We start from the raw sequence: 11630 nt of genomic DNA, 5'->3' as shown, positions 1-11630 counted from the left end.
ATCTGGCAAAAGGGCTACTTATGCTTGCCCAATGAGGCTAGAGCAGCATTGAGGAGATTTTCTGCCTGTTAAAATGTACTGGATTCTCATCACTAAAAAAAAAACCTCCATCTTCACCTGGGTTTGAACCATCAGCCTTTCATTTAGCCACCAAAGTTATTAATCACAGGGTATGTCTACACTACAGGATTATTCTGATTTTACAGAAACTGTTTTTTGGAAACAGATTGTATAAAGTCGAGTGCACGCGGCCACACTAAGCACATTAATTCAGCGGTGTGCGTCCATGTACCGAGGCTACTGTCGATTTCCAGATCGTTGCACTGTGGGTAGCTATCCCATAGCTATCCCATAGTTCCTGCAGTCTCCCCCACCCATTGGAATTCTGGGTTGAGATCCCAATGCCTTATGGGGCAAAAACAGTGTTGTGGGTGATTCTGGGTAAATGTCAGTCAATCCTCCCTCCGTGAAAGAAACGGCAGACAATCATTTCACGCCCTTTTCCCTGGAGCCCGTTCAGCCTTTTTTCACTGTCACCGTATCTCTACTGGATGCTGCTGACAGACGCGGTACTGCAGCGCTACACAGCAGCATCCCCTTGCCTTTTGCAAGTTAGCAGAGATGGTTACCAGCCATACCGTCCCACTGCTGCTTTGCAAGTTGACAATGACAGTTGCCAGTTATACTGTACCGTTTGCTGCTGTCATGGGTGCTCCTGGCTTGCCTTGGTGAGGTTGGCTGGGGGTGCGTGGACAAAAATGGGAATGACTCCCCAGGTCATTCCCTTAAGTTTTGTCTAAAGGGAGGGTCAGTCCTGTCTAGACTATCAGACAAGCCTACAAAAGAACCAGAGAAGCAAACGGCCGCTCCAGGTCAGAGCCCCAGACATCCCGCAGAAATGATGAGCTGCATGCCATTCTAGGGGTGCCCTGCAACAACCCCACCCATTGCTTCCCTCCTCCCCCACCCCTCCTGGGCTACCGTGGCAGTTATCCACCCATTTGTGTGATGAAGTAATAAAGAATGCAGGAATTTGAAACAACACTGACTTTATTGCCTCTGCAAGTAGAGCTCAAAGGTGGGAGGGGAGGGCAGCCTCCAGCTGCTATGATATTCCAGGCAGGACTGAATCTCCATTAGACAAAGCTTAAAGAAGAGAATGACCTGGGAGTCATTCCCATTTTTGCCCAGGCACCCCCAGCTGACCTCACCAAGGCCAGCCAGGAGCACTCACGGGACGACAATGACAGATATCAGTCCTACCATAACATCAGTCCTGTAGTACCGGGAAGGGAAGGGAGGGGATGGTGTTGTGTAGCGCTGCAGCACTGCGTCTGCCAGCAGCATCCAGTAGACATACGGTGACACTGAAAAAAGGCGAGAAATGATTTTTTCCCTTTGCTTTCACGGGGGGGTGGGGGGGGGGGTTGGGAACGACATATACCCTGAACCACCCGCAACAATGTTTTTGACCCATCAGGCTTTGGGAACTCAGCCAAGAATTCAAATGGTTTTCGGAGAGTGCGGGAACTGTGGGAGAGCTACAGACGTCAGTTGCCCCTCCCACCGTGAGCGTCCATTTCATTCTTTGGCTTTCTGGTACGCTTGTCACAGCTCCTTAAGTTTCAGCACTGTATTGAGTCCCTGTTGTGGCCTCTGTCTATCATGGCCTTGGAGATTTTGTCAAATGTTTAGGCATTTTGTCTTTTGGAATGGAGTTCTGATAGAACAGATTCATCTCGCCATACAGAGATCAACTTCAGTATCTCCTGTACGGTCCATGCTGGAGCTTTTTTTGGATTCTGGGACTGCATGGTCACCTGTGCTGATCTGCGCTCCACGCTGGGCAAACAGGAAATGAAAATCAAAAGTTCATGGGGCTTTTCCTGTCAACCTGGCCAGTGCATCCGAGTTCAGATTGCTGTCCAGAGCGGTCACAATGGTGCACTGTGGGATAGCGCCTGGATGCCAATACCGTCGAATAGTGGCCACGCTAAACCTAATCCGACATGGCAATACCGATTTCAGTGCTACTCCCCTTGTCGGGAGGAGTACAGATATCAGATAAGAGCCCTTTATATCGATATAAAGGGCTTCGTTGTGTGGATGAGTGCAGGGTTAATGTGATTTAACGCTGCTAAATTCGATATAAACTCGTAGTGTTGAATGAGGCTAATCATCTAGTGGAACAAGCTCCGCAAGGGACGTGGTTAAATCCCCATCACTGCCGTGTGTAAATGAAGACCGCAGCTCTTGCTGCAAGACACCTGGTGTGTGGGTGTCCCTGTTCCCCCTTCAGAACCTCTGGTACATGGTGCTTCCCTCCTCCCAGTTCAAGATCCCCATCATGTGGGTGCTCCCATCCAGGATCTCTGGTGGGTGTCTCTGTCCCCCACCCCATGAACTAGCTCCCGTGTGTGGTTTCCCCTGCCTGCCCCCATCCGGGATCTGTGGGTGTCTCTGTTCCCCTTTTCAAGATCTGTGTTGCTTGGGTGTCCTCCCCCAAGTCAGAATCCCCATCATGTGGGTGCTCCAATCCCCCCCTCCAGGCTCTGCGGGGGGTGTCTGTATAAAAAGAGACCGTGTCTCACTGTCTTGCCCAGGCTACACTGCAGGGGCTATTCACAGGTGTGATCCCACTACTGATCAGCATGGGAGTTTTGACCTGCTCCATTTCTGACCTGGGCTGGTTCACCCCTCCTTAGGCAACCTGGGGACCCCAAGCTTCCCCAGGATCACCATATTGATGCCGAACTTAGTGCGGACACCTGATCAACACAGCCCCCTGCAGCCCAGAACTCCTGAGCTCAAGCGATCCGCCAGCCTCAGCCTCTCCAGGCACTGGGATCACAGGCACCAGCCACAGAGCCCAGCTTGTTTTGCGATCTGGCAGCTGGAGCTTTAAACTCTGCTTGTGAGCTCTGTGCCTTGGCCAGACGGGGACAGCCTGGAACTGGGAAATGCTCCTGCTTCCCCTGCCCCCATCTCATCTCGAGCTGCAGGCGCCGCTGTCCTCCTAGGTAAGATCCTGGATGTTTCGGTGCCCCCCATCCCCCGCCCAGGTGTCCGGGTACCTCTGCCCCCCATACAGAATCCTGGGTGTGTGGGTGTCCGTCCCTCTGCAGAGGATCCCGGAGTGTGGATGCCCTTGTCCCCCCCTACAACATCCTGGGTGTGTGGGTGCCACTCTCCCCCCCGTAGATCTCTGGTGGGTGGGTCCCCAGGGTGTGAGTGCTCCCATCCCCCAATACAGGCTGGGGGACGGGGTATAACTGGCTCTCCCTGTCCTGCCCAGGCGGTGCTACAGCAGCTGTTCACAGGGGCAGCAACCCCACTGTCACCCTGCAGCTTTAACCTGCTCCAGGGGTGACCTGCTTCACCCTCCTGTGGGAGCCTGGGGACCCGAACTTCCCAGAGTCACGTGATTGATGCCGAGCTTAGCACAGACACCGGCTCAGCATGGCAGGGTGCAGCCCTGACCATAGGCGGCAGGTTTGTATAATTTTTGTTGGGGCCCAAAATGGTGGTGCCCCCCGCACTCCCGCCCTGTAAGCCGATATAAAATGAAGCTACAACACGTCAGTACCACAAGATTACAAGGTTGGAGAAGGGGTAGGGGGTTCCAGGGGCCAGTCAAGGGACAAGGAGCAGGGGGGGTTGGTTGGGGCAGTGGTTGGCTGGGGCAGTCCGGGGACCGGCCGCAATTGGATCGGCAGGGGAGCCCTGGGGTTTATCTGGGGACCGGTCGGGGGTGGGGTCCTGGAGGAAAGTTGGGTGGGGTCTCAGGAGGGGCAGTTGGGGACAAGGAGAAGGGAGGCTTAGATAGGGGCTGGGGTCCCAAGGGGCAGTTAGGGGCAGTTGTCTCAGGAGTGGGTAACGGGGGACAAGGACCAGTGGTGCTTAGATAGGGGGTGGGGGTCCTGGGGGGCTGTTGGGGCAGGGGTCTGGGGAGGGGGCAATCAGCGGCCAGGGGCTGGGATTCAAAGGGCTCTGAGCTGCTGGCAGCCGCGGGGAGCCCAGAGCCCATTAAATCCCAGCCGCGGCTGGGATTCAAAGGGCTCTGGGCTCTCTGCCCCTGCGGGCAGCCCAGAGCCCTCCGATTCCCAGCCCCGGCTGAGATTTAAAGGGCTCTGGGCTCCCCGCGGTTGCAGGCAGCCCAGAGCCTCTGATTCCCAGCCGCGGCTGAGATTTAAAGGGCTCTGTGCTCCCCGTGCTTGTAGGCAGCCCAGAGCCCTCTGATTCCCAGCCGCGGCTGAGATTTAAAGGGCTCTGTGCTCCCCGCGGTTGCAGGCAGCCCAGAGCCCTCCGATTCCCAGCCGCGGCTGGAATTTAAAGGGGCAAAACCTAGCTCCAAATATTGGTGGAGCAGAGCCCCTGATTTTGAATATTCCTGGGGCTTTAGCTCCACGAGCCCATATAAGTTGGCGCCCATGGCCCTGACCCCTGACAACCAGCTTCCCTCCGCCTCCTGCTGCACAGCGAGGATCCCACGCGAGAGCCTTTGTGCCCCACGTGTCCAGCCAGGTCCGTTCCAGCTCCAGCTTTCAACTCTGCTTGTGAGCTCCCATCTCCGGCCACACGGGGGCAGCACTAATGGCCTCATCTAAATTTGACCCTTCAGACCGCAGATTATAACCCAGCGGGCAGATTATAGCCCAGGAAGCCAAATCCTTCCCCAAACTGACAGCTGAAGCAGAAGATCCCCTTGGAAAGATCAGGAATTTTGCCTTTAAAAACAAGGAAAATGTGCATTGGTCTCTTCTGTCTACAGCGAGAGATTGAAGAAACTCAATTGATTTCATTGACTGGAGGTTAAGAGGGGATTTAGTCACTGATTTTAAATACACAGTTTTAAAAATTCCCAGAGGGGGGAATATCTGATTTTAAAGGGTTCTTTAATTCACCAGACAAAGGTTGAACACGACCCCCTTGGTTTGCAGTCAATGTCACAAAACGCCAACTGGAAATTACCATTTTTTAACCATGAGGCTAATTATCTAGTGGAAAAAGTTCTGCGCAGGAATTGGTTAAATCCCCATCACTGCCCTGTGTAAATCAAGACCGCAGCTCTTGCTGCAAGACACCTGGTGTGTGAGTGTCCCTGTTCCCCCTTCAGAACCTCTGGTACATGGTGCTTCCCTCCTCCCAGTTCAAGATCCCCATCATGTGGGTGCTCCCATCCAGTATCTCTGGTGGGTGTCTCTGTCCCCCACCCCATGAACTAGCTCCCGTGTGTGGTTTCCCCTGCCTGCCCCCATCCAGGATCTGTGGGTGTCTCTGTTCCCCTTTTCAAGATCTGTGTTGCTTGGGTGCGTCCCTCACCCCAAGTCAGAATCCCCAGCGTGTGGGTGCTCCCATCCCCCCTCCAGGCTCTGCGGGGGGGGGGGTCTTAAAAGAGACCGTGTCTCACTGTCTTGCCCAGGCTACGCTGCAGGGGCTATTCACAGGCACAATCCCACTTCTGATCAGCACGAGAGTTTTGACCTGCTCCATTTCTAACCTGGGCCAGTTCACCCCTCCTTAGGCAACCTGGGGACCCCAAGCTGCCCCAGGATCACCATATTGATGCTGAACTTAGTGCGAACACCCGATCGGCACAGCCCCCTGCAGCCCAGAACTCCTGAGCTCAAGCGATCCACCAGCCTCAGCCTCCCCAGGAGCTGGGAGGCTGAGTGGCAGCAGGCCTTGGGGCAGGGCCACAGTCCGGGCCCGCCCAGCGTCCCCAAGTGGAGGAGTCCCAAGCTGCCCATGGAGCCAGGACTCCTGGGTTCTATTCCTGGCTCTCCCACAGACTCCCAATCTGAGCTGGTGCAGCCCATCTCGCCCTCCCTGGTGCCTCAGTTTCCCCCGTGTGAGACGGGTCCCAGTGTGAACGGCTGCAGCGCCGTGGAGAATCTCGTCCCTTCTCCTGGTGGCTCCTTGGGAGCCCTGGGGAAGCAGCCAACTGCTGCAGCCCCTGGCTCCCGTCTGGGCAGCCCGGGGTGGGGGTGGGATCTGGGCAATGGGAAGAAGGAATCCCCCCTTCCCCCACCCCACCCCGGGGACATGGGGGGAGGCTGGTGCTGCGGGGCAGGGAGTCCTGCAGCCCTCGCAGGGGAGAAGGGCAGGTTCCCGGCTTGGCTGCTGATGGGGCGGGGTGGGGGCACGGCTGGACTGGGGGCGCCCCCCTGCAGGGTGGAGATGGAGCACGGCCTGCTGGGAGCGGACGTCTCCTCTGGATGGGGGAGGGTGACACTGGCCAAATTGTGGGAGCCCCTGTCCCCCCCCCAGAAAAGGGAGGGGCCTCTCAGCCTTGCCGGCTCGTCTCTCTTTCACCAGGATCGGCCCAGCACCTGGCCTGGCCCAGACCCCCCTTCCTCAGCGCCAGCAGCTGCCCATTGTGGGGAGTGGAGCGGCCGGGGGTGGGGCCTCAAGCCCCGGGAGCAGGGCCGGGCACTGGGGGCAGGGGCTGTGATGGGGAGGTGGGTTGGAGAGATGTCGAGGGGTGAAGCTGGGACTCAGGGGAACGGGCCAGGCTGCAGGGAGGAAGTGTGGGGGCCACTGGAGGGGAGCTGGGGGCTGGGAAGCTGCGGGGACACAGCCGGGGGTAGTGGTGACACCGCAGGGGGCTGCTCAAGAGGCAGTGGGCTGGGGGCAGGGCGGGAGCTCGGACAGGGCTGGGGTCAGGCTATTGCGGGTCTCCTGTGACTGGCACCAGGCTGCAGGGAACCGGCCCGGCAGCCCCTGCTGGGGCTCTGGTCACTGCAGCCCCCACTGCACCCTCCTGGGGTCTAGTCACTGCAGCCCCCGCTGCACCCTGCTGGGGCTCTGGTCACTGCAGCCCCGATGCACCCTGCTGGGGCTCGGGTCACTGCAGCCCCCGATGCACCCTGCTGGGGCTGTGGTCACTGCAGCCCCGATGCACCCTGCTGGGGCTCTGGTCACTGCAGCCTCCCCGATGCACCCTGCTGGGGCTCTGGTCACTGCAGCCCTCCGATGCACCCTGCTGGGGCTCTGGTCACTGCAGCCCCGATGCACCCTGCTGGGGCTCTGGTCACTGCAGCCCCCGATGCACCCTGCTGGGGCTCTGGTCACTGCAGCCCCCGATGCACACTGCTGGGGCTCTGGTCACTGCAGCCCCCGATGCACCCTGCTGGGGCTCTGGTCACTGCAGCCCCCGATGCACCCTGCTGGGGCTCTGGTCACTGCAGCCCCCCCCCGATGCACCCTGCTGGGGGCGCTGGGCACTGCAGCCCCCGATGCACCCTGCTGGGGGCTGTGGTCCCTGCTGCCCCCCCCGATGCACCCTGCTGGGGGCTCTGGTCACTGCAGCCCCCAACCTCGCACTGGAACTGGGCGGGTGGGGGGCAGGTTTCTTCTCGCGCTCCCATTGGTCAGGGCTCTGCCTCCTCTTCCTATTGGCTGTCTCGGGAGAGGCGGAGTTTCCGAGAGGGCGTCACGTGGCCTTGAGGCGTTCGCGAGGCGGCTCCTGAGCAGCCCAACACCCCTGAGCCCCCTCCCCACTGCCGCCTCCCCTCTCTGCCCCGCCCCAACCCGCCCTGAGCTCCCTCCCCAGTGCCGCCCTCCCCTCCCTGCCCCGCCCCAACACCCCTGAGCTCCCTCCCCAATGCCGCCCATCCCCTCTCTGCCCCGCCCCAACCCCCGAGCTCCCCACCCCCAGTGCCGCCCCTCCCCTCTCTGCCCCCGCCCCAACACGCCCGGAGCTCCCCTCCCCACTGCCGCCCATCCCCTCTCTGCCCCGCCCCCAACCCCCTGAGCTCCCCCTCCCCAGTGCCGCCCCTCCCCTCTCTGCCCCGCCCCAACCCCCTGAGCTCCCCTCCCCAAGTGCCGCCCATCCCCTCTCTGCCCCCGCCCCAACCCCTGAGCTCCTCCCCAGTGCCGCCTCCCCCTCTCTGCCCCGCCCCCAACCCCTGAGCTCCTCCCCACTGCCGCCCATCCCCTCTCTGCCCCGCCCCAACACCCCCGAGCTCCCTCCCCAGTGCCGCCCATCCCCTCTGTGCCCCGCCCCAACCCCGGGTTCCCCTCTCCCCAGTGCCGCCCATCCCCTCTCTGCCCCGCCCCCAACCCCTGAGCTCCCCTCCCCACTGCCGCCCATCCCCTCTCTGCCCCGCCCCGACCTCCCCTCCCCAGTGCCGCCCATCCCCTCCTCTGCCCTGCCCCCAACACCCCGCCGAGCTCCCCTCCCCAGTGCCGCCCATCCCCTCTCTGCGCCGCCCCAACCCCTGAGCTCCCCTCCCCACTGCCGCCCATCCCCTCTCTGCCCCGCCCCAACCCTCCTGAGCTCCCCTCCCCAGTGCCGCCCATCCCCTCTCTGACCCTGCCCCAACATCCCCTCTGACCTCCCCTCCCCAGTGCCGCCATCCCCTCTTCTGCCCCGCCCCAACATCCCCTGAGCTCCCCTCCCCAGTGCCGCCCATCCCCTCTCTGCCCCACCCCAACACCCCCTGAGCTCCCCTCCCGGTGCCGCCCATCCCCTCTCTGCCCCGCCCCAACACCCCCTGAGCTCCTCCTCCCCGGTGCCGCCCATCCCCTCTCTGCCCCGCCCCAAACACCCCCAAGCTCCACCTCCTCCAGTGCCGCCCTCCCCTCTCTGACCCCGCCCCAACACCCCTGAGCTCCCCTCCCGATGCCGCCCATCCCCTCTTCTGCTCTCGCACTCAAACACCCCGAGCTCCCCTCCCCCAGTGCCGCCCATCCCCTCTTCTTCCCCTCAAACACACCCCTGACCTCCCCTCTCCCAGTGCTGCCCATCCCCTCTCTGCCCCTGCCCCAACACCCCCGACCTCCCTTTCCCCTCTCTGCCCCGTCCCCAAACACCCCGAGCTCCTCCCCAGTGCCGCCCATCCCCTCTCTGCCCCGCCCCCAACACCCCCGAGCTCCCCTCCCCAGTGCCACCCATCCCCTCTCTGCCCCCACCCCAAACACCCCCTGAGCTCCCCTCCCCACTGCCGCCCATCCCCTCTTCTGCCCCTGCTCCAACACCCCGAGCTCCCTCCCCAGTGCCGCCCATCCCCTCTCTACCCCGCCCCTAACACCCTGAGCTCCCCTCCCCCAGTGAAACAAAAAGTGAAAGGAGGGAGGGATGGATGGATGGAGGAAAAGGTGAAACAAAAAGAACAAACCCTAATATCCCCAGTGATTTTACGGGACAAAATCCCAGGTACGGAATAAAATTCTGCCTCCTTAAGCTCGTGTTTTCCATGCCTAGAATTCAACTGTCACCAGATGGATCAGACTGAACAGGTTTCAAACCTCGAGGAGGCTCTTACCTTCTAAACAGGGACGTCTGTTTTCTAGTAAAATCAGGAAAAGGGAAGGAGAAAACTCGAAAGAGGTTCCTCCTGGCGCTCAGGTACGTGAACCCGAATACTCTCTCAGTCCTCAAAGAGAGACCTGGAGAAGGAGACTTGCTGAAGCAAAGCCACAGGGGTCTCTGAGGTTTCCCTGGCCCCTCATCCCCGTCCTGCCATGCTGATGTCAGCATCTCTCTGTGAGGTCACCACCTCCCCACCACCTTTGACCAATAGTCTGAGGTCCTGCAAAAGGCCTTTGTGATGTCACTGCCACACCCCTCCCTTGCTGTGCTAATGTCCTGCCCCTGCCCAGGCACTTTGGAGGTTTGAGCTACTCCCTGTGGATCACCCCACTCAAGGAGCGTTCGTTCTAGGAAGCAAGTCGGCTAGACAGGAAAACATCAGACGCTGCTCCCAATGCTACACTCAGTTTTTCAGAAATTGGTCGACTTTATGACCAGAAGAGACCATTAGAGCATCTAATCTGACCCCCTGCATATCACAGGCCTCCTGTATGACACAAGAGCTACTTTTGGGGCAACACATTCCAGAAAGGCATCTAGTCTTCATTAAATGACATCAGGAGATGGCAAATCCACCACTTTCCTTGGTAGCTTGTTCCTGTGGTGAATCATCCTCGCTGTTGAATATTTGTGTCTTATTTGTAATATGAATTTGTCTCTTTTCACCTTCCAGCGATTGGGTCTTGTTATGCCTTTCTCTGCTCGATTAAAGAGCCCTTTTATACCCAATCTCTTCTCTCCATTAAGGCCCTTCAACACTTCAATGAAGTCACCTTTCAATCTTCTTTTGATAAGCTAAACAGGTTGAGCTCGTTCAATAGCTCACTAGAAGGCATTTTTCTCCAGCCCTCAGAACATTTATTGGCTCTTTGGTCATCAGATTCCTGAACTGCAGCTGGATGTGGCTCTTGTTCTTCTGCACAGCACAGCTCCTGGAGAAGAAGGATCTGCAAATGTACATTCGTATGATACCTTTGTTTAATTGATGAAAACATAAACTAGACACTTAGAGGATTGGAACGGATTTCAGCTGATGGACAGCTTTGCTAGGTTTTTATGCATTTGGACAGCGAAATGTTGAGTGTGTACATTCATATCAAGCACCCTGTATAGTGGAGCTCCTGAACAGAATGGAGAATGGAAAATAAATGTTTTCCTTTTTTTTAAAAAAAGAAAGAAGGTTATAAGAGAACACAGGAGTTTGAACGAAGGACCACTTGAGCCGCAGTTAAGCACTCTACCACTAAGCTATACCCCCATGACAACAGGAGTATAGAATTGTGATCTCCAGCACTTTGAAGGACAGACCCTGCTTCATTGAGCTCCGTTGCCATTCCCAGACCCCTTTAAAAATGGGGTTTGATTAAACTTCTTAAATGTGGCAACCACCACAGCTTGCGCACCCACCGATATAGCTTCTCCCACTGACATAGCTGCCACCTCTTGGGGAAGTGGATTAACTACACCCACAGGAAAACTATCTCCCCTCAGCATAGAGCAGTGGTTCTCAAGCTGTGGGTCAGGACCCCAAAGTGGGTCATAACCCTGTTTTAATGGGGTCGCAAGGGCTGGCATTAGACTTGTTGGTGCCTGAGGCTGAAGCCAAAAGTCTGAGCCCCACCACCCAGGGCTGAATCCCTCAAGCTTTGGTTTTGCCCTCCCTTAACTGGGGCAGGGCTCAGGCTTTGGCTCCCCCCTGCCCCTGCCTGGTGTGGAGGGGCTTGGTCCCTCTTTCCAGGGCCATATAGTAAGGTTTTTTTTTTTATTTTAGCTGAAGGGGGTTGCAGTGAAAGGAAGTTTGAGAAACCCTGGCATAGAGCCTCTGAATATGTCTAGACTTGGCTCCCTGTGACACCGTGGGTGATCAGACACTGAAAGTGCAGCCATGGAGACACCACACACCAGCCTGGCCTAGCAGGCAAGAATCAAACCTCCACAGAGAGATGCTTGTTGTTTTTTAACCCATCTCCCTAAGCCCTCAGCCACCACCACTTAACAAAGGGGCTTTTCTACACTATGGTTCTGTTCTTACTGAAGGGTCAGTTCCAATTGTTTGCTCAGACCAGCATTAGGGAAAATGGTGCCCTGAGCAAAGCTTGTACTTTGGCACTTCCCCATTGCCCCTGGATGATCCCCACTCCCCCTTTACCGCTAGCTCCTGCACTCCCAGCCCTTGCACCTCCTTCACCCCTAACTCCTGCCCCCTCCTGTGCCTCCTTTGCCCTTAACTCCCTGGGCCACCAGCCATTGCTCCTCTCCTGCAGCCCCTTCACATGGTTCCAGTGCTGGGGGCCCTGCACTTGTTCTCCCTTTC

Source organism: Mauremys reevesii, linkage group 12 (genome assembly GCF_016161935.1).
Source record: "Mauremys reevesii isolate NIE-2019 linkage group 12, ASM1616193v1, whole genome shotgun sequence".
NCBI classification, from domain to species: Eukaryota; Metazoa; Chordata; order Testudines; family Geoemydidae; genus Mauremys; species Mauremys reevesii.
This window is presented reverse-complemented; position numbering follows the sequence as displayed.